The sequence below is a fragment of the Suncus etruscus genome, chromosome 7 (assembly GCF_024139225.1).
Source record: "Suncus etruscus isolate mSunEtr1 chromosome 7, mSunEtr1.pri.cur, whole genome shotgun sequence".
NCBI lineage: Eukaryota > Metazoa > Chordata > Mammalia > Eulipotyphla > Soricidae > Suncus > Suncus etruscus.
The window spans coordinates 131,424,825-131,447,675 of NC_064854.1; the positions used below are offsets into that span (position 1 = coordinate 131,424,825).

A 22,851-nucleotide genomic window follows, 5' to 3' on the forward strand; every position below is an offset into this window, starting at 1 on the left:
ATGGGACACCGGGATTCGAACCAACCACCTTTGGTCCTGGATCAGCTGCTTGCAAGGCAAACGCCGCTGTGCTATCTCTCCGGGCCCTTTTTCTTTAATCATTTTTTTTTTTTTTTTGGTGGCCAGAGCAATCTTACAGTGGGTACTTGCTTTGCATTTTGGCAGACCTGAGTTTGGTCCCCTGAGCCCACCAGGAGAGATTCTGGAGCACAAAGCCAGGAAGCCCCGAGCACCACTGTGTATAGCCCAAAAACATTAACAACAAAAACAAAAGTGATCATGATGTGAAGTTATTTTTATTTGTTCATATGTGTGAGAAATATACCTCTCAGCCTCTCAGTAGTCCTTTTGAAAATCTCCTTTTGTAGAATAAAAATATAAAATATAGCAATAAAACGTCCAAGCATTGGGTGAGACCTCCCAGGCACCGTGTTCCTAATCCCTTAGGCAGATGGGTCTAATGAAGCAGGGTAGTGGCGGAGAAATAATACACAGCAGTCAGAAAAGATATTCATTGGAGTCAGCTCACTTTATTTCTCATGGCCGTCCTCTGCCATGCGCAGCCTATGTCATGTGCTGCCTATGTGCCATTTGCTCATTTTCTCATACCCAGTGCTGCCTATCTGCCACGTGCTTTCTCTCTCCACAAAGCCAGACTCTTTATTTTCCAGAACCCCACTCACCAGGGTAGGGGTAGGCCCTGTAATCCAGGTGGGCTTTTACATAGCAAAATAAGAGGTTAGGGGAACAGGAAGTTGGGGGAAAGGCTACACTTTTTTTTTTAATGTAGTGCATTATAAAGATATCCCTGCCCCTAAAGTAATGAGAAGCAGACATTTCCCACATGCAATTATTTTTATTTTATAAGCCAAATTTTTGCCCTTTTTTTTTTTTTTTTTTGTCTTTTTTTGTGGCTACACCTGCTGTGCCCAAGGTTTACTCCTGGCTCTGAGCTCTGGGATTACTCCAGGCAGTGTTCAGGCAACTTTATAAGGTGTCAGTGGTCAAACCCAGGTTGGCTGTGTACAAAGCAAGTGCCTTACCTGCTGTATTATCTCGCCAGCCCAGAGCATGAATATGTAAAGGAAAATCACTTTGCATTGGGAGGCAACAATGCTTAGGAAGCACCAAGCTTTTCACAAGCTCCAAGATTTCATTCAATTAGTTGCCAGGTTTAGAAACAGCCTCCCTTAAAATTCACTATTTATTTATTTATTTATTTATTTATTTTTTGGTTTTTGGGCCACACCCGCAGTGCTCAGGGGTTACTCCTGGCTGTCCTGCTCAGAAACAGCTCCTGGCAGGCACGGGGGACCCTATGGGACACCGGGATTCGAACCAACCACCTTTGGTCCTGGGATCGCGGCTTGCAAGGCAAACACCGCTGTGATATCTCTCTGGGGCCCAAGACTTTTTATTTTTTTGGGGGGGGATGGACGGTGTGCTCCATCTTGCAAGTTGACAGATTTTGGGTGTCTGGGCCAGGGAGGCCTGGGTGAGAAAGGCACACACAAAACAGTCAAGATCTCAACGTCAAGCCCCACAGCACAGCTTCTGAGTAGGCAGAGGGTTCCTGCATCACTGGTCAGGGGGCACATGGACCCCGACCCGGATGGACTGGAACTCCTGGCATCAACCAACATCTTTTAAACCTGAGGCCCACTTGGAAGGAGAACAGGTAGGCTGTGAGGCTGGGAAGAGCTCCAGGCGCTAGGACCCAGAGGGAGGCCGGGCTGGAGGTGACAGTGACGCCGGGGACCACAGACGGCGCTAGGACCTCGCGGGTCGGGCGGCGGCGTGCCTTGAGGTCGGAGTTGACCTAGCCGCAGAGGCGAGGTCGGCGCTAGGACCCGGCGGGCAGGGCGGCGGCGTTCAGGGCGGCCGAAATGGACTGGGACGCCAACGGTGAGGACGGCGCTAGGACCCGCGCGGGAAGCTGGAGCGGACGGTGACGCGGGCGTTTTTGGGGGACGGCGCTAGGACCCCGCGAGCCTGGCGGCGGCGCGCAGGGAGGCTGTCATTGACTAGGGCGCCGGCGACGCGGGCGGCGCTAGGGACCCGGCGGGCAGGGGCGGCGGCGAGCGGGGAGGCTGCCGCGGACTGAGACGCCGGGTGACGCGGGCGGCGCTAGGACCCGGCGGCGGGCGGCCGGCGCGGACCTTGGACGCGGCGGCGGGCGGCGCTAGGGCCGGGTGGGGGCGCGCGGGGGCGGCGCGTGTTGACAGCGGCGGCGGCGGCGGCTTGGGGCGGGCGGGGCGGGCGTCCCGGGACGCTGCGCTCCTGGCCGGCTGCGGCCCCCCGCGCCCGGGCATGGCCTTCCTGGAGAAGCCGGGCGGCGGGCAAGGTGCTCCTGGACGACACGTTGCCGCTGAGCGCCGCCATCGAGGCGAGGCCAGAGCCTGCAGTCGCACACGGTGCGCGGCCGGGGGCGCGGGGGGGCGCGGGCGGGGACCCGGCTCGGCTCGACCCGCGATCGGGCGCTGGCGCGGGCTCCCCTGGACCCCCGGGGTCCCGGGCTGTCCCCCCCCCAAGCCTGGGCCGGGCTCCGGGGGGGCGGGGGGGCGGGGGGGCGCAGGGGGCCCCGCGAGGGCCGATGACAGGCGCCCTTTGGGGCGGCCCGGCCGGAAAGGGGAGCGGGGGTGCAGGGCGACTGGGGGTGGGACGGGACGGGCCCGGGTCCCCCAGCTTCCCTCCCTCCCTCCCTCCCTCCCTCCCTTCCTTCCGTCAGAACCCAGCCTGAGGAGGGCTGGCGCTCCCAGGGGACACAGGTTGTGGCTGAGACTCTGTTTGGCAACTTGGGGTGCTTGGGTTTCTCTCTATCTCTGGTTTTGTTTTTTTTTTTTTTTTTGGGGGGGGGGAGTATTCCATCCGTTAGGATTTGCTCCTAAGAAATCTCGGTTTTGGAAAGTATTGTAGCCATTAGGATTTGCTCCTAATAAGCCTAGCAAACACAAACCAACCAGAAAGGTGGGCCTGGCAGCCAGGGGCATTTTGGGCACTCATGAATGGGGGGGAGGGAGGAGAGAGACAGAGACGTACATAGACAGAGAGACAGAGAAGAGAAGAGAGAAGAGAGGAGAGGGGAGAGAGAGCCATTCCTTAAATTGTACTCATGAGTGGGGAAGGAAAGAGAGAGGAGAGACAATCTTAAATTGTACTCATGAATGGAGGTGAAAGAGAGAGAGATACATAGAGAGGAGAGGAGAGGGGAGAGAGCCATTCCTTAAATCATACTCATGAATGGGGGTGAAAGAGAGAGAGAGAGAAGAGAGACAGACAGAGACAGATTGAGAGAGAGAGAGAGAGAGAGAGAGAGAGAGAGAGCCATTCCTCAAATTACAATGTTTTGTTAGACACCAGATCAGATCCCAGCTGAGAAGCTTGTTTGTGTCCCCTCGCTGTGTGTTTTAGGGTTCATCATTGGCAGGCCAAAGCCCTACAATAGCCTTCTGTGTCTCTCTCTTTCTCTCTCTCTCTCTCTCTCTCTCTCTCTCTCTCTCTCTCTCTCTTTTTTATTTTTTTTGTCCTAGCTGTTCTGATGACTTCAAAGAAGCCTTTTATTCTATTGGGTTCCAGTGGGGCTTTTTTGAATCTCAGTTTCCTTTTCCTGCACCCTTTGCAGGCTTTGGAGGTCTTGGATTGCTCCAAGTGTTCATTTCCAGCCAGGAATAGGATTATTATTTTTTGAAAGTTCATTTTACTTCGTGGTGCCTACTCCTCTTTCTCTTTTAAGACTCTTGAGAAGAACTTAGAGCAGAAGCAGAAGACCTCCTATAATTTGCGCCTAATGATAGGGGTTAAGATTGAACTTCAGTGCCTCGAGTCAAGAATACATTCTACTTAAGGAGATTCTTGATTTGTCTATTGTGAAGACTTAGAACCTTTTGGGGGAGTAGGTTTGTCTCCTAGGATTATTTATTCTGTACTGAAAATAGAGTTTTGTGGATGCTCACATACGGCTTTTTTCTAGGCACTCACCTCCACCTGGGACCTGGATTATTTTATGCTGTAATTACCTCTTTAGTCTTCTTCGTTGTTTGTTTAGTTTTCTTCTCAAGATTGTGGGAGGAGGGATCTTTCTTGTTCCTTCTGCTGTCCCTGCCATAGGATGACATTTCATGTTTGCTGAATGAATAAGTGAATGACTTAAAATCTTCCGAGGCTCTTCTGTTTGCTTAAAATAGTAATGGAGAAATTGGAACACTTTAGCATCTGAGGTGCTAAGTCAAGGGGTAACTGCTTCAGCAAGTTGTGAAAGATGACAGAAATTCTTTTTTTTTTTTTGGTTTTCGTTTTGGGGCCACACCTGGCTATGCTGGGAATCGAACCCAGGTCCTTTCTGGGTCATCCATGTGCAAGGCAAATGTCCTACCGCTGTGCTATCTCCCTGGCCCAGAAATTCTTTATTTTTGCTGAGCTTTTTCTCCCTTTTTTAAGGAAATAATTTAGAGTAGATAATGACAGTTCTACAGTGATGACTGAACGCAACTGAGTGTGACTCACAAGAGATCTTGTATACGCAAATGTGGTTGAGTAAAAAAAATGTAGTATTGTTTTGCATAAATTTTTACTGTTGTATTCATTTTTTTTTTGGTAACAGCGAATCTGAGACTGAGAAATGTTGCATCAGCCCTGAACTTTATTGAGAAAAATCATGTGCTGATACAAAAATTTTGGACTTATAGTGCCTTTCTACAATTTTCTCTAAAATAGGAACTGTAAGTGGGCAGAGGGATAGATAGTACAGTGGGAAGGACGCTTGCCTTGCATGCTGCCAATCTGGGGGTGATCCTCAGCATCCCATATGGTCTCCTGTGCACCGCTAGGAGTAATTCTTAGTGTAGTAACCCCTGAGCAAAAAATATGGCCCCCAAAGCAATACATAAATAAAACAGCAACTGTAGGGCTGGGGAGTTGACTTAGAGGGTTGGACCTCATGCTGTGTATGCCAGAGTTACAGGTTTGATTCCTGGCATCACAAGGTCCCAAAGCTCTATTGAGATCAGTCCTGGAAGCACTGCCAGAGTAGCCCTTTCAAAAAAGGGAACTGTAGGGACTGGAGAGATAGCAAAGCAGTAGTGGTTTGCCTTGCATGAGGCCAACCCAGGAGGGACCCAGTTGATTCCCAGTGTCCCATATGGTCCCCTAGGCTGCTAGGGGAGATTTCTGAGTGCAGAGCCAGAGAGCTGCCTGAGCACCGTTAGGTGTGGCCCAAATAACAATCAATCAATAAAGTTTTTTTAAAAAGGGGGGGTGGAGCATTGGCACAAATAGTAGGGCTTTTGCCTTGCACGAGCTAACCTAGGACGGACCGAGGTTCGATACCCCAGCATCCCATATGGTCCTCCAAGCCAGGAGCAATTTCTGAGCACATAGCCAGGAGTAACCACTGAGCGTCATTGGGTGTGGCCCCAAAACCCAAAACAATAAAGAATTTTTAAAAATTAAGAAAAAGGGAATTGTGGGCCCGGAGAGATAGCACAGCGGTGTTTGCCTTGCAAGCAGCTGATCCAAAACCTAAGGTGGTTGGTTTGAATCCCGGTGTCCCATAGGGTCCCCCGTGCCTGCCAGGAGCTATTTCTGAGCAGACAGCCAGGAGTAACCCCTGAGCAATGCCGGGTGTGGCCCAAAAACCAAAACAAAAAGGGAATTTTAGGAAATTTCTTTGGAAGTAGTTATTGGGGCCAGAGAGATTGTACAGTGGATAGGGCACTTGTCTTGCACATGTTCAGCCGGTTCAATTCCCAGTATTTCATGTGGTCCCCAGAGTCTACCAGGAGTGATCCTTGAGCACAGAGCCAAGAGTAAGCCCTGAGCACTGCCAGGCATAGCCCTCCCCAGGCTAGTGTTTAGAAGGAAAGGAAATTGTTTCTTAGGGGTGGTGGAAGAGGGCTTTTCAACATGTTAGCTGGAAGTAGTTGGTCCCTCAGAGGTCAGAGGTCCCTGTCACCCCTTTGAAATTCCAGATCTTAAGGAAGTTACTCCTTGGCTTTAGGAAGAAACATACACAGAGAGTATAGAACTGTACCTGAGCACTTCATTGCCATGCTTTTGATATATATATATATATATATATATATATATATATATATATATCCACAAGTCTGTGCATCTGATGTTACATCAAACACAGTCCAGTAATAAATTTTATTTTATTTTATTTTTGGTTTGGGGGTTACACCCGGTGGTGCTCGAGTTCCTCCTAGCTCTGCACTCAGAAATCGCTCCTGGCAGGCTCGGGGGGACTATATGGGGTGCCGGGATTCGAACCACCGTCCATCTGCATGCAAGGCAAATGCCTTACCTACCTCCATGCAACCTCTTCAGCCCCAAATGACCCACAGTCAGAAATCTAATAGATCTGAAACCAATTTGGTAGCCTGGCAGTGGGATAACTTTAAGTGGAGGGGGCCATTTCTGTCCTGGTGTGCGTGTGCCACTTAGCTGCTGTGGCTCAAGGAGGAAGGGGAATCTGTCCCCACCCATTCTGAGAATGCCAAGAAGTATCTCAGCCCTGACCTGACTCCCTGGGGACAGTTGGAGTTTGGTAGAGGAAATGGGCCTTTTTTGTTTTTGTTTTTGTTTTTGTTTTTGGGACACACCCATTTGAACGCTCAGGGGTTACTCCTGGCTATGTGCTCAGAAATCGCCCCTGGCTTGGGGGGACCATATGGGACACCGGGGGATCGAACCGAGGTCCTTTCCTTGGTAGCGCTTACAAGGCAGACACCTTATCTCCAGCGCCACCTTCCCGGGAAATGGGCCTTTTTTCTGCTGGGAAGATGGTGGGTATTGGTTTAGACTTGTTTTGTGTTTTGTGTTTGTTTTTCTTTTTTTTTTTTTTTTTTTGGTTTTTGGGTCTCACCCGGCAGTGCTCAGGAGTTACTCCTGGCTCCATGCTCAGAAGTCGCTCCTGGCGAGCACGGGGGGACCATATGGGACGCCGGGATTCGAACCGATGACCTTTTGCATGAGAGGCAAACGCCTTACCTCCATGCTATCTCTCCGGCCCGTGTTTGTTTTTCTTTCTTTTTTTTTTTTTTTTTTGATCCACACCTGATGGTACCCAGGACTTACTTCTGGCATCTAGAGAACACATGGGGTTCTAGGAACCGAACCCTGGTTGGCTCTGTGAGAGGCAGTCTCCCTCCTCTATTGTACTTATACTTGTCTCTGGCCCCACAAGTAAATTCATTTCTATCCATAATTTTTGTTATTTACCAAGATTGGTTTTTGTGGGGGCATACCTTGTGACGCTCAGCGATTATTCCTGTCTCTGAGCTCAGTCAGACATCGCTCCTGGCAGGCTCGGGACCATATGGGATGCCTGGAATCAAACCTGGGTCCATCTTGGTTGGCTGTGTGCAAAGCAATGACCCTAGTGCCGTGCTATCTCTCTGGCCTCATTTACCAAGATTTTGACCTTGGGAAATTTATTTGGAATTTGTAATTATACATGATTTAGAATTTATGGACTTGTGAGGGGAAATTATTTTGGTCTTGGAAATACATATTGGAAGGCTAAAGGGAACACTAGAAAGGTAATTATTGTGTGCCTTAGTATCGGGAAGGGCCCAGATGGGTTGATGATTGGGTACCTGAGGTTTGAAGACTCTTTAACTTCTCTGGAGGACAGTCAGTTAGCTCCAGGAAAGAGACCAGGCCTCTGCCTTAAGGGAGTGAAGCTTCCCTAAAATCTGATTAGAAAGGACTTGAATTAGGAAGAGGATGCTTTGGGCAAGGGAGGGAAAGAAGGGAAGAATTTTCCAAACAAGAAGCATTCTGCGAGCTGGAACTATAGCACAGTGAGTAGGGCATTTGCCTTGCATACAGCTGACCCTGGCTTGATACCCAGCATCCTATATAGTTCCCGGAGCCTGCCAGTAGTCATTTCTGAGCATAGAGCCAGAAGTAACCCTGAGTACCCCAGATGTGACCCCAAAACAAAACCAAAAAGGATTCTGGAAAAAAAAAAGATGCACAAGTAAATAGTTCAAAACTCTGGAAGGACTACGAGACGACAAGGGAAACGAAAGATCTTGGTTAAATGAAAGGGAAAACTTTTAAAATCAATTGAACTGAAAAAAACGCTTACCTACTTGTAAATTAAACCAGGGGACACTGACAAGTTTGGTTGTTATCAAATATGCCTATTTATTCAAGCCTGTTTCCTCAGCATTTGGCTCATTTTATTTTTTTATTTATTTATTTTTATTTATTTTTTGGTTTTTGGGTCACACCCGGCAGCGCTCAGGGATTACTCCTGGCATGTTGGTGACCTAGGTTCGATCCTGGCATCCCAGGTGGTCCCTGAGCTTGCTGGGAGTGATCTCTGAGCACAGAGCCAGGGATTATATTGAGAGCAGCCTAACCATCCCCCAAAAAAGTGTGTGGAAAGAATATTACTTGTTAATTTTTTTTTTTTGGTTTTGGGTCACAGCCAGTGGCGCTCACGGGTTCCTCCTGGCCCTGCACTCAGAAGTTGTTCCTGACAGGCTATGGGGACTATATGGGATGCTGTGATTTGAACAGGGGTTCGTCCTGTGTCGGCCGAGTGCAAGGCAAACTCCCCACGATTGTGCTATCACTCCTGCCCCCACATGTTAAAATCTTTACTGAAAATGGATCTTTCCTTGTGTCTGTGGGTTTTACAAACTGTATTGCAGCACGGCTTATATATTCAAACAGCTTTTTTTTTTTTTTTGGTTTAGCAAAAATGTATTAAATGTCTGCTGTGTGCCAGGCCAGTCTGGAGATGGGCTGAAGTGCTGGAAAGCGCTTGCTTTCATGGACCTTTTGCTTTTGAGTTCTAAGTTCCTGCATCATTTTCCATATTGACTTGGAACATACAAGTTGATAAGAATTTTTTTTTTACTGTTATAACACAGGTAGTTTTGAGATTGTGCTGTGATTTTGCTTACTGAGCTGTAGTTGAATTTGCCAGCTCTTAAAAATTTTCTTTTGGTTGGAGAAAGAGGGAGGGAGAGGGAGAGAGAGAGAGGGAGAGAGAGGGGAGAGAGAGAGGGGAAAGAGAGAGAGAGAGAGAGAGAGAGAGAGAGAGAGAGAGAGAGAGAGAGAGAGAGAGAGAGAGAGAGAGAAAGAACGAGAGAACAGCATCGTGTTTGCCTGGTATGCAATCAACTAGTGGTTCAATCCCAGGCATCCTATATGGTTTCCTGAGCCCCCCAGGATTGATTTCTGAGTTCAGAGCCAGGACAAACTCCTGAGCATGGCTGGTGGTGACCTCCCCTCCGATTTTTAAACTCTTCACAGTTTACCAGAATATGTATATAAATGCGATGCCAATTTAGGAGACATTTTGTCTTCAAAACCTGACATTTTTAGTGGTCTAGGACTCAGTCTCCGAGTCTGTCTGCTCTGTCTTTTCCGGATGCTGTTTGAAAGTCTTCAGAAGCTCAAGTAACGTTGCCAGGCTAAAGTGTCTTTGAAGGTAGTATGAGGGAATCAGTTTATTTTTTGGGAATCTACTCTCCCACCATCTATTGACGTGTGTAGGGTTGGAAACTTGTATGTATATGTGTACGTATGTATGTATATGTATATATTGGTTTTGGAGCCACACCAACCACTCAGGGCTCATTCCTGGTTCCGCATTCTTTTTTTTTTTTTGGTTTTTGGGCCACACCCGTTTGACGCTCAGGGGTTAGTCCTGGCTATGTGCTCAGAAATCGCCCCTGGCTTGGGGGAACCATATGGGACGCCGGGGGATCGAACTGCTGGCTGTCCGTTCCTTGGCTAGCGCTTGTAAGGCAGGCACCTTACCTCCAGCGCCACCGCCCGGCCCCGGTTCCGCATTCTTGGGTGACCTTGTGCTGGTCACCTTTGTGGCTGGGAATCCAACCTGCTTCAGCTCCAAGGCAAATGTCTTACCTGCTTGACTCTCTCTAGCCCTGAATTGGAAGCTTTTTGGAACTAGTGATGATTGAATTTAGAGGTTACAAAGTTATCATCTCTTTCTATCAAAGGCTTTTTTTTTTTCAGGCCACACCCGTTTGATGCTCAGGGGTTACTCCTGGCTAAGCGCTCAGAAATTGCCCCTGGCTTGGGGGGACCATATGGGACGCTTGGGATCTAACCGAGGTCCTTCTTTGGCTAGCACTTGCAAGGCAGACACCTTACCTCTAGCGCCACCTCGCTGGCCCCCCCCACCTTTTTTTTTTTTTTTTTTTTGGTTTTTGGGCCACACCCTGTGACGCTCAGGGGTTACTCCTGGCTATGCGCTCAGAAGTTGCTCCTGGCTTCTTGGGGGACCATATGGGACGCCGGGGGATCGAACCGCGGTCCGTCCTAGGCTAGCGCAGGCAAGGCAGGCACCTTACCTCCAGCGCCACCGCCCGGCCCCCCCCACCTTTTTTTAAACTTGATTGATAGGTTGGTTTTGGGCCCACACTCAGCAGTACTCTGGGTCACTACTCAGAAATCGCCCCTGGCAGGCTGGAGGGACCATATGGGATGTAGGATGCCGTGAGTTGAACCAGGTCCCTCCTAGATCAGCCGAATGCAAGGCAAATGCCCTACTGCTGTACCTACTGCTGTATCTCTCTGGCCTGGCCCTATCTATTGAAGGCTTTTTCTTTCTTTTGTGGCCGGAATCTGGAGCTATTGAGTGAGTGAGTGAGTGAGTGAGTGAGTGAGTGAGTGAGTGAATGAGTGAGTAAGTGAGTGAGTGTGTGTGTGTGTGTGTGTGTGTGTGTTTGGATGTGTGTTTTTGGGCCACATCTGGTGGTGCTCAGGGGTTAATGCCTGGCTCTGCACTCCTGGCTGTCCTTAGGGGACCATAAGGGATGTTAGGGTTCGAACCCGGGTCATCCCTGTGCAAGGCAAACTCTCGCTTGCTGTATTATCAAGCCAGCCCTGGGGACTGCTGATTTTTAGGAATGCAGATACCTGGCTGCACTTCCTGGGAGGCTTTGGTAGAAATCTAGGACCAGTGTGAAATGGTAGTTCTGAGCTTTGCCTCCCAGGGTGATTGATGATGGAAATAGCCATAATTCTGGAAGATTGTGATTTTGAGATTGTTCAAGACGTAGTCGGTTTTGAGAGTCTCAACAATTCTACCTGGAAAAGGTCAAAACAACCCTCTGGTATACACTGCAGGCAGCTAACGATGCCATATCTAAAATGAAGTTTCTTTAGGTTATAGTTTTTGATACCCTGAAAATGCGGGCACTGGACCCAAACATTATTTCAAAGCTCCCTTTCTTCTTCTTCTTCTTCCTACTTTGCTAGGGAATGAATCCAGGGACTGCTTAAGCAAGACAATTGCTCAGCAGCGAGTCAGTCACATCCCAGGCCTCTGTTTTAGAATTTTTTTTTTTTTTTTTTTTTTTGGTTTTTGGGTCACACCCGGCGGTGCTCAGGGGTTACTCCTGGCTGTCTGCTCAGAAATAGCTCCTGGCAGGCACGGGGGACCATATGGGACATCGGGATTCGAACCAACCACCTTTGGTCCTGCATCGGCTGCTTGCAAGGCAAACGCCGTTGTGCTATCTCTCCGGGCCCTTGTTTTAGAATTCTTAATGTTTGAAGTTGTTTGGGGTGTTGTAGAAGGACTATAATAGACTCCTCCTCCCCCCTATATTTCTCTTTAACCAGGTTCCTTTCATTAGGGATTTCTTTCAGGAGTAATGTGCACACTTCTGGGAGTGGTGGGGGTGTGGGTGATGAGGGTTTAGGTGTGACTTCTTGTCCAAGGAGAGGACAAGCGCTCTTTGTTTTCAGTTTTGAGACTTTTTCTGTCTCCCTCTTCTTCCCTCCATTGCTGCTGCAGTATGATAGGGCTTGCCTGCCCCTGGCCGTGGTGCAGCCCATTTAGCCATGCTGCTCACTGATGGTTGTACTGTTTAGTTGTGATGCTGGTATTTTTTCCTGGGAGTTTGTGCCTTTTACTTGTGCACACAGACACACAGGCTGTGAAGCAGTTGGAAGTTGCCCGCTGTGTTAGGGATCACACAGAGCTGCTCGGTTCAACCAGCAGGCTGCCAGGATAGAATTCAGTACCTGTCTTTTTTTACAACTGAAACCCAACCACAAACATGTTTGTAATCATGGTGCTTAAATAGAGATGGGGACCGTTGAGATGCCAGGGATGGAACCTGGGTCAGCTTCGGGTAAGGCAAGCAGCCTACCTGCTGTGTTATCTCTCCAGTTCCAAATTCAGTCTGTTCACAGAAAGTTTGGAGTGGGAGAGATAATATAGAGTTTAAGATGCTTATGGACCCCTGTTCTTACACTGCATGGTCCCTTATAATTGCTGGGGGGTAACCCCCAAACTTCTCTGGGAGAGAGCTTTGGGTATCAGCTAGAAATAGCCTCTGAGCACCACTGGATGTGGCTCTTCCCCCCCCCCTCAAAAAAAAAAAACCCCACCACAACAAAGCAAAGCAAGACAAATAGCCATGTTTTACTTTGAGGATTTCAATGCAAAGAAATGAGGGGGCTGGCGAGGTGGCGCTAGAGGTAAGGTGTCTGCCTTGCAAGCGCTAGCCAAGGAAAGATCACGACCGATCCCCGGCGTCCCATATGGTCCCCCCAAGCCAGGGGCAATTTCTGAGCGCTTAGCAAGGAGGAACCCCTGAGCATCAAACGGGTGTGGCCCAAAAAACCAAAAAAAAAAAAAAAAAAGAAATGAGTTTATTGGGAGGGTTTTGGTGGGTTTTTTGCTTGTTTGTTTGGTTGTTTTTGGCCATACCTGGTGGCGCTCAAGGGCTGCTCCTGGCTCTGCGCTCAGAAATCATTCCTGGCAGCCTCAGTGGACCATATGGGATGCCAGGGATCAAACCCAGGTCTATCCTGGGTCAGCTGCATTCAAGGCAAACACTCTATCGCTGCGCCATCACTCCGGACCAAGAAATAAGAATTTTCATGGAAAGTTGTTGTTTTTTCTTTTGGTAACAGTTTTTGCTTGTTTGTATTTTGGTTTGTTTGTTTGATTATGGTCTGGACACCCAACGATGTTGTTCAGGCTCTTCACTCAGGAATTATTCCCGGCACTGCTCAGGGACCATGGGGGATGCCTGCGATTCAACCCAGGTTGGCCTCATGCAAAGCAACTATCTTGGAGATGCACATTTTTTTGGTTGCTGTGCTTGTTGAGAGGTGACCTTTGTGCAATGCCTTACATGTTCCTCCCTGTACTGGAGCCAAAATATTTATGCAGTACCCGGGTGCCAGGGTCACACTTGTAGCAGCACTGGAGTGTGAACTCATGGCCTCACACTTGCCAGGCAGAGGGGTGTGTGTGTGTGTGTGTGTGTGTGTGTGTGTGTGTGTGTGTGTATACACATATATACATACATACATATACATTTTCCCTCCTTTTTTCTTGTCTTGTGGTGCAGGGGATAGAACAGAGGGTCTCCTACATTTGAAGCAAGTGCTTTGCCCTTGACTCACATCCCCAGTCCCAGCATGGATTCTTTTGGGGTAAGAGGCTACATCTGGCAGCATTTAGGGTTACTCATGGCTCTGTGCTCAGGGATCACTCCTAGAGAGGCTCTGTGGATAATGTGGAGTGCTAGGGATCAAACTCGGGTCTGTGGAGTACAAGGCAAGCACCCTACACACTGTGTCACCGGCCTCCCGCATAGATTATTAAACTGTGCGTTCTTTAATTCTTAGGGTTTCACTTTGTTAGGCTCCATCAGAGAGACAATTCTTTGAAGTGCTCAAATTCCCCTTTCTATGACATCTCAGAACCTCGCCCACCTGAGACCTGCTCTTAGACTATGGCACTAGGGTGAAATAACATTTTTCACTGCTGGAAACTTGGGAGTTCTTCGTTCCGTGAGAGATGTCCGTCTCAAAACTGCACTGCCCTGTGCCCTGAAACTGCTTCAAGAAAACCTCGTTTTCAGGACTGTGGATGCCTTACATTCTGTTGGTGGGTGAAGGGAGCTGCTGTGGGTTCAATGTGCCTGGAAGACTTCTTAGAAAGAAGGAAGAGGAAGAAGGAAGCAGGGTGTTCAAGCCACCACACTTGTGGCTTCTCCTAGCACCTCTGTTATGATAAGATCTTTTTTTCATTTTTGTTGTTGTTGGTTTTTTTTTTTTTGGGGGGGGGGCACACCCAGTGGCATTACTCCTGGCTCTGCGCTCAGAAATCGCTCCTGGCAGCTGGGGGGGGGGGTGGCGTATGGGATGCCGGGAATTGAACCCGGGTCTGTCCTGGGACTGCTGAATGCAAGACAAACACCTTACCGCTGTGTTATTTCTCCAGCCCCTGTTGATAAAAGTCTAAACCAGGCTACCTACATTTCTTCGCTGTGGCTCATCTGAAATAGGCCATTTGTCCCTAATAGTCTGCCGAGGCTGTTCTGTGGTAGAGAAGGGAAGGCAGAGTCCTGGTGGGGAGGACCCCGAATCTCATCATGGGTGAGGAAGTGGCAAGGGAAAGCAGTGTAGCTGCTCCGGGCCTTCCCCTTCGAGATTGCTTTCCCTGCCACACTTCAGAAGCCCCACGAGACAGAGCCCGGCTGGCCTGCTGTCTCCAGGCTTCATTGTGGTCTAGCCTGGCAAGGCCTGGCTGCGTGGCACTGTGCCAGGCCTTAGTCTGCTCCTGGGGTCTCTGTGGCTCAGCACATTCACCAGCGGCCTCTTCCACCCAGCTTCCACGCCAGGGCTGTGTCTCCGGTTCAAGCTTGGGCTCTGAAGGGCAGTGTGGATGGTCCCAGGGACTCAGGGGACATGTGCATGGGGAACACATCTCCCTGCCCACTCTTGATGTGCCCTGGGCCATGTGGGCAGTTCCCGTATTTTTTGTACGTAAGACACACGTTTTTCTCAAAAAAAGTGTGCCTTACGGAGTGAATGTTGTCTGAAGCTGAAGCCTGAGTGCAGGGAAAGAGAGCATCTAAAAACCATGTGCATCTTATAAAGCGAACAAGACAGGTTTTGTTTTGTTTTATTTTGTTTTTCAGTACTGGAGACAGAACCCAGAGGCCCCTCACATGCAAGGCATGTATGTGGTCCACTGCTTATCTACATCTCTGACCTGGAGATCTTTCTAATCTCTAAACCCACCCTTTCATACCTTCATCTCTCATTTTGTGAGCCAGTTGCAAACTGTCCTGGCCCACAGATCGTTAAGTCTTGGCTAAGTACTAGTTCAGGAAGTGAATTTGCTGAATGAGTCCACTTCGATGGAAGTTCACCCTTTCCTTGGATTGCTTTTTGCCTACCAAGTTGGACATGATTGCCAGCATTTTCACTTTTGTTGTTGTTGTTATTGTAGATTTTTTTTCACACAGCAGGACTTGGGTTATTCCTGGCTTTGCTCTCAGAAAATTACTTTTTTTTTTTTTTTTTTTGGTGCACCGTTCCTGGAGGTACTGCAATACCAGTTGATGCGTGGAATGGATGGAGCAAACTCCTATTCCAGTTTCCAGTGCCAAAAATCCATTTAATATATTGTCGTTGGATAGATGACGTATCAGATATTAAACTGATAAGAACAGATACTACACTTGATCTTAGCCAAAAGGCCGAGAAGCGATAGACAATTACTTCTGACAGGCTTGGGGGACCATATGGGATGCTGGGGATTGAACCCCAGCTGCCACATGCAAAATAAACACACTATTCCTGTGCTATACGCCCCACACTTTTTTTTTTTTTTTTTTTTTTTTTTTTACTATATCTGGCTGTGTTCTTGGCAGAAGGCTTACTCCTGGCTTTGGGTTTAGGGATTACTGCTGGTGATGCTCAGGTCAATAGGGAGTGCCTGAATTGAACCTGCATCAGCTGCATACAAGGCAAGTAATCTCCCACTGTATCATCTCTCAGCATTGATTTTTACCTTTCCATTGTTTTGTTTAGGGGCCACACCAGGTGATGCTTAAGGGATCAATTTGGAGCCATGTGGTGCTGAGGAAAGATGCTTTTAGGGCACTGAGGTATCTCACCATCCCAGAATATAATTTTCTTTGCTCTGAAAATCCTATTCAGCTTTATTTGTACCAAAGGAGCCAGCATTTTACATGCTTGTCATTATTTACTGCCCAGTATTCTGGTTATCCTCCCCTCTGGCTCAGGTCAACCCGTAAGTTACTGGATCGGGGATATTTTGGTAAAGAATGTTGTGATAAAAAAAAAAAAAAAAAAAAAAAAGAAAAAGGGGCCGGGTAGGTGGCGCTGGAGGTAAGGTGTCTGCCTTGCAAGCGCTAGCCAAGGAAGGACCGCGGTTCGATCCCCCGGCGTCCCATATGGTCCCCCCCAAGCCAGGGGCGATTTCTGAGCACATAGCCAGGAGTAACCCCTGAGCGTCAAACGGGTGTGGCCCAAAAACCAAAAAAAAAAAAAAAAAAAAAAAAAAAGAATGTTGTGATGCTCCAGGGACCACGTGGTGTCATGGATTCAGTCAGGCTGGTTGTAAGGCAAGCGCCTTAAACCCCGTGCTCTGCCTCCTCACCTTAGGAACCCATTCTGAAGGTAATTCGGGTGATGCCAGTTCAACCAGAGAGGCGAGTAGATAGACCCTAGCTCAGCCTAACCTGGCAGGCGGGTTCCCAGAGGTAGGCCGGAAGAGTGGCCGCCCCAGCCAGAGGTCATTTCAGCTCTTCATGTTGACACCCCAACATTCATTGAAGCACGCCCATTTGACTTCTGGCAGCGGGGTGAAAAATAAAGTAAAAATGTCTGTGCCTTTTGTGCATTTCCTTGCCACTTCCGTTGACATCTGGTCATGCATGTGAGTGGGTGGAGGACATCCCAGGGCTTCTGAGAAAGGCACTTCGATTCCCTGGAGTCCAGCTGACTTCCTTTGTCCTCAGTGAAGTGCCTCGGTAGGTGTGTGTGTGTGTGTGTGTGTGTGTGTGTGTGTGTGTGTGTGTGTGTGTGTTGAACACAGTCACACTAGGAAGCAGTTTCTACTTTGTTCGAATAGTTCTTTTTTGGCTTTTGGGTCACACCCAGAGGCACTCAGGGGTTATTCCTGACTCTGTGTTCAGAAATTGCCCCTGGCAGGCTCAGGGGACCATATGGGGTGCCGGGGGATCGAACTCTGGCTTGTCCCAGGTTTGAAGTATACAAGGCAAACACCGTACAGCTGTGCTATCATTCCAGCCCCCAGAACAAGTTCTTAAGAAGTCTTCCTTGGGCCATGCCATGGGTTGTGTAGTTAGATAAAAAGATGAATGAGAGACCCCAAGAGATTACTAGAGATAGACACTTGCCTTCCATGGCTGGCACTGTTAAAGATTCCCCAAGCTCTGCCTGGAGGGGTCCTGAAATAGAGCCAAGATTAACTCTGGAGCACTGCTGGGTGTGCCCCCCAAAAAACAACAAATAGTATTTGGGGATGTGCAGGATTTTTAGCAGGTTGAGGGAGAAAGGAGCAGGGGAGAGACCCCGACGCCGAAGAAGTCACATCTCAGGCCAGTGATAGAAGGAGAGTTGGAGAGAGTGAGAGAGGAAAGCCACAAGAGAAGTTGATTAGGTGAGGCCGTTAGGGAAACAGGTACCAGAAATGATGCAAGACAGACAGACAGAGGACGCGTTGAGATAGCAGAAGTTGGTCTTCCCAGGAAGGAAAAGTCTGAATTTGGCACAAGACAGTTTTGAGTTCTGTGGAAAGGCAGTGGTGCGCGTTATGATAACAGCTCAGTGCTCAGCACGCATGCAGTGTACTGTGTGCTGTGTACTGTACATAGAGCCACATGCTTGGAGCTCTGCATGTTCATTCTTCTCACACTCCTGCCTCTCTTCATGGCCAGCACTTCTTTATTTTTGAGCCATACCTGAGTACAGAGCGAGTTACAAGTACTGAGCACCACCAAGTGTGGTCCAAACAGGCCACCCCCCCAATTATATATACGCTAACTAACTATATTATTTCCAAAATATTATTTCAACATATGATTAATATAAACACTCATGTATTTTATATTCTCATCATATGAAATATGATGATCCAGTGTGCATCGTAATGAATTTTGCTTGTGGACGTGCCGTGGGACAGATTCTCTATCACCACATATTGCTTGTTGAGTCCGTGTTTTTCTTTGTTCCCTCTGCTAAAGTTGCTGTGATGCCCGCCCGGGGTTTGCACTCATGCTTGGTTGTGGAGCTCACCAGAGCGCACACTGCTTAGTCACAGTCTCATGCAGATATGTGAGGTTACACCTTATTTTACCCTGGTTCCTTTGTATATTGGTTTACAACCTGGATTTACCCCCAAACAGAGATGGTCTTGCTTGTAAACCTGGGTGGGACTGGCTCAGGATAGTCTGAGCTATCTGTCCCTACTCTGTCCTTACTGCCCCACCCAGGGTGGTCTCTGGATTCAGTAAAAAAGGCAGTTCTGGCAGGCAGCTGGCTCTCCAAACCAGGTAGAAGACAGCCAGACTCCACGTTTCATCACCTCAGCCTGCTTCGGATTATTTCATGCTCTATCTGATTCAGAATTGTTCACCTGGGCTTGGAGATAGGGCACGTGGGGTGATTTTACCCACATGCTTCTCTGGTGTTGTGGTTTTTGCTTGTTGCTCTCGCATACATTCTTGTTGGAGTGGCCACCGGGGGTTGCATTATTCAGTCAGTTTGATTTGGGGGCCACTTTTAGTGGTTGCTCAGAGGTCCACGTTGTGTTGGGGGTAGAACGGTACGTGGAGCCATGAGGGGCTGAATGCGAATCAAGGCCTTATCTGCTCACCTGTCTCTGATCCCTGCACTCTGGTTTTACTCACACTCAATCTAGTCATGTGGTACACCAAGGGTTACACTCCCCGTGCTCACACAGGGGCTCTCTGAGGGAGCTGCATGCAGGATGTGGTGATCGCACATCTTTGTCATTTGGGGTCCTGGCACATGCCTAACTGTGGTCAAGCCAGGAACCACCTTCTTGCTGGGCATCGTCCTCAGCACAGGCAGTTCTGGGATTTAACCACAGTCCTTATGCATGTGAGGCTGGCACTTTAGTCACTGAACTATTGTCCTCTATTGTGGCTGTCAACTAAAATAAAAGGCCAACTGGGGCTGGAGCGATAGCTCAGCGGGTAGGGCATTTGCCTTGCCCGTGGCTGACCTGACTTCAATCCCTGGTATCCCCTGTGATTCCCCCAGCACTACCAGGAATGACTCTGGAGCTCAGAGCCAGGAAACCCCCCCCCCCCCAGCACCACTAGGTGTAAGCCCCAAAACAAAACAAATGATCACCATTGCATGGATGAAAAGAATGTAGTTGTTTCTAGCATTAAAAGTTTTATTTTAATAAGTTGTTATTATTTTAAATTATTATTATTATTATTATTATATGTAGCATTAAATAATTAACGATGGGGCTGCATGGCGGTGGATGGAGGCCTTTGTGCTTAGGCCCCAGCCACGTGGCTTCATCCCCATCCAGCTGGCGGATTCCAGGCCCAGGTAGTCGGCGTAATCAAGACTCACTCACAGGCAGGCTTCAGGAAGCATTAACTTTATTCATACCCTATTCACCACATGTGTGTGGCCTATCTCATAACCTTTTAAGCATTAGTTATTCTTGGCCCTGCATCTAAACTCCTTTCAGCCATCTTCCTCAGAGCGCCCAGCAGCGCAGAAAGGGCCAAGAGCCAAAAAGCCAAAAAGCCAAAAGGGCCCGAATTCCCTTGGTCCAAGCCTTATATAACATTTCCCAGACCCCTCCCAGGAATGGGAGGGTCTAGCAGGTAAGGTTATACCTACTATCCGGTTCCCAAGACCCCTCCCAGAAGTGGGTGGGTCTAGGGTCTTAAATAGGTACACCCACATTTCCTCCTTTTCTTAATATTTTTATGCACCAACGTAATAGAGTGAAAATTAATATACCAGCCCTTTTCAAAAACATATTTTTGCAAAATATACTTTACACCTGTAACCTAAAATTCTATTAATGCTTTTTTACCAAGCACTATTTCGGAACTTTCATGTTCCTATACTTTTAAACTATATTGGGGGAACTTCATGTTCCTATACCTTTTCTATACACAAGTACTGCAGCATACATGCATAACATACATTTTAAAAACAGGCTAAGTACATTAAAATACACAGTAAAACATTTTGCAATAGAAAATATTAACTATGAAAGACAACAAAACACATTTAAATCATAAAGAAAATGACTAAGACAAAGATGCAGGTGGTTAGAAATTAGATGTTTAAATGATTTAAACAGAACTACTTCCCTTTTATTTTTATTTTTTAACCACTAACTAACTAAAACTTATTACATTACCAACTATGAGTAAAATATTACTACCCACTAATTTTCTACACCTAAAACCATAGTTTAGATTAATTTGTGCCACGCTGATCTCACCACGTGGCTTTTGTAAACTTTTAAATTATTATTATTATTATTAATAAATATTATTATTTATTATTATTATTTTGGTCTTTGGGCCACAACCGGCAGTGCTCAGGGGGTTAATCTTAGCTGTGTACTCAGAAATCACTCCTGGCAGACTTGGGGACTTTATGGGATGCCAGAGGTCGAACCTGGATGCATCCCAGGTTGGCAGCATGCAAGGCAAATGCCCTACCTCTGTGCTATTATTCAGGCTCCTCATTCAAAGTTTTTAATTTATTTTTCCATTATAGGTTAAAAAGTAGGATTACAAAAGTTAGTGTTCATGCTTATGAAGCTGATGTGCAAAGTTACACAGCACCCCCACCAAAATGTCCAACACCCTTCACTCCTGTCCCTAAATTATCTCTGACCTATATCTCTGCATCACCTCTGGTCTGACTTTTCTTCCCTTCTACTCATTTCTCCATTATTATGTTTGTTTTGGTTTTTAGTTCTGGGGCCTCACCCAGTGGTGTTCAGGGTTTACTCCTGGTTCTACACTGAGGAATCACCCCTGGTGGGGCACCAGAAGTCATATGCGATGCCAGGGATTGAACCCAGACTAACCGTGTCCAAAACAAATGCCAGCATCACTCTGGCCCCACTCCCTATTGTTTGTTGATTGACTGTTATGGATTTAGAGATTACTGGGACCTCCCTCAGCACCCCCACAAAGTCCAGACCCTCTGCCTATATGGCCATATTCTGCCAGTCAACCTCATGGTGCCTCTGCCTTCCTGCCCGCATACCTAAACCTGCACTCAGTCTGTTTGCCAGTGCATGATGCTTATTGTTGATTGCGATTTCTCATGTCCTTGATTTGTTTCCCTGTATACCACCACCGAGGGAGATCATCTTGTGTTTGCGTTTTCACCCCAGGCTTATTTCGCTCAGCATGACATGCAGCTGCAAGCCAGTTGCCCTAAGAAAGAAACACTTAGCAGTGTTTCCCTTAGTACAAACTGAGCTCCAGGATGTACCACACACCAGCCCTTTGAGCTGCCTCCTAAATCCTCAGTTTTGCTTACCGTATTTTTTACTCTGTAAGGCGCACATGACCATAAGACACACAGTTTTTATTTATTTTATTTATTTAAATTAATATCTTTATTTAAACATCTTGATGTAAGACACACGTAGTTTTTAGATGCTCTCTTCCCCTGCACTCAGGCTTCAGCTCCAGGTGGCATTTGCTCCATAAGACGTACTTTTGGAGGGAAAAAGTGTGTCTTGTGGTATGAAAAATACAGTGTTTTGGTTTTTTTTTTTTTTTTTGGCCACACCCGGCGGTGCTCAGGGGCTACACCTGGCTGTCTGCTCAGAAGTAGCTCCTGGCAGGCACAGGGGACCCTATGGGACGCCGGGATTCGAACCAACCACCTTTGGTCCTGGATCGGCTGCTTGCAAGGCAATCGCCGCTGTGCTATCTCTCCGGGCCCGTGTTTTGGTTTTTGGGGGGAGGGCCACACCTGACAGTTCCCAGGGCTTGCTCCTGGTAACGTGCTCAGGGATGACTCCTAGGGGTGCTCAGGGGACCATTTGGGGTGACTGGGATTGATCCTGGGTCGGCGCCATGCAAGGCAAGCACCCTACTGGCTGTATTATGACTCCACCCTTAGTTGTGGTTTGTGTACTGTTTTAACCTGTGGTCCATATTGTCTTGGAAGAATAATTGGGAGGCCACAATGCAGGTGTTCCATGTATCTTCTCATGAGCTCATAGCATTTGCCAACATCCTAGCTGAAGAGCAATGACCAAAATGCATTTGGACTTTGAGATCTGTTACTTGAGTCAGGAAGTGTTTTCCAGGTGAGGTCTAGAAATGTGTTGGATGGTTTAGAATCTCTTGCTGCAGTTACTGCAGTAAGCTGCAAGTGCACCTGCTGCTGGCTGCTGCTCGGCTGCCAGGGCTGTAGGACTGCATGCTGCAGGGGTGAGAGACAGACACATACACACACAGACAGAGAGGAAAAAAGAAGAGAGAGTTTTGCCCATCAAACAGCGATGGGGGGTGGGTGGAGAGAGGAGAAGAGTAGAGAAGAGAGGAAGGGAGGGGGGGAGGAGGGGAGGGGAGGGGAGGAGAGGAGAGGAGAGGAGAGGAGGAGTTTGGCTCACCAAACACCTCTAGGAATGATCCCAGAGTGAGAGAGAGAGAAAAGAGAAAATTTGCCCCACCTCCAGGCAAGAGAGAGAAAGAGAAGAGAGAATTTGGTCCACCAGATACCTCCAGGAAGAAGAGAGAGAAGTGAGAGAAGAGAGAGAAATTGGCCCACCAAACACCTCCAGGAGTGACCCCAGAGCCCTGAGCAAAGGCTAGTTCTTGAGTTCCTGCTGTGAAGAAAAACTTTCCATAAAAGTGACTTGATGAGGGCCCGGAGAAATAGCACAGCGGCTTTTGCCTTGCAAGCAGCTGATCCAGGACCAAAGGTGGTTGGTTCGAATCCCGGTGTCCCATATGGTCCCCCGTGCCTGCCAGGAGCTATTTCTGAGCAGACAGCCAGGAGTAACCCCTGAGCACCACC

At 48.0% G+C, this 22,851-nt stretch overlaps 1 protein-coding gene and 1 non-coding gene across 8 annotated transcripts in view; one reads left to right on the forward strand and one right to left on the reverse strand.

Annotated features, from left to right (window-relative positions):
• The first annotated feature begins 2,270 nt into the window (after positions 1-2,270).
• Positions 2,271-22,851, forward strand: part of PXK (PX domain containing serine/threonine kinase like) — a 94,876-nt gene continuing 74,295 nt past the window's right edge. For 6 of the 7 annotated variants that reach the window (XM_049776196.1, XM_049776197.1, XM_049776199.1 and 3 more), the window contains exon 1: positions 2,271-2,414. The gene's annotated coding sequence lies outside the window, so the exon portion shown is untranslated. The remainder of the gene's footprint in view (positions 2,415-22,851) is intronic. The other variant, XM_049776202.1, reaches the window with a different exon arrangement.
• LOC126014911 (U2 spliceosomal RNA) lies at positions 15,326-15,515 on the reverse strand. Its single transcript, XR_007497860.1, has one exon. It is a non-coding gene; the product is annotated as a U2 spliceosomal RNA (small nuclear RNA).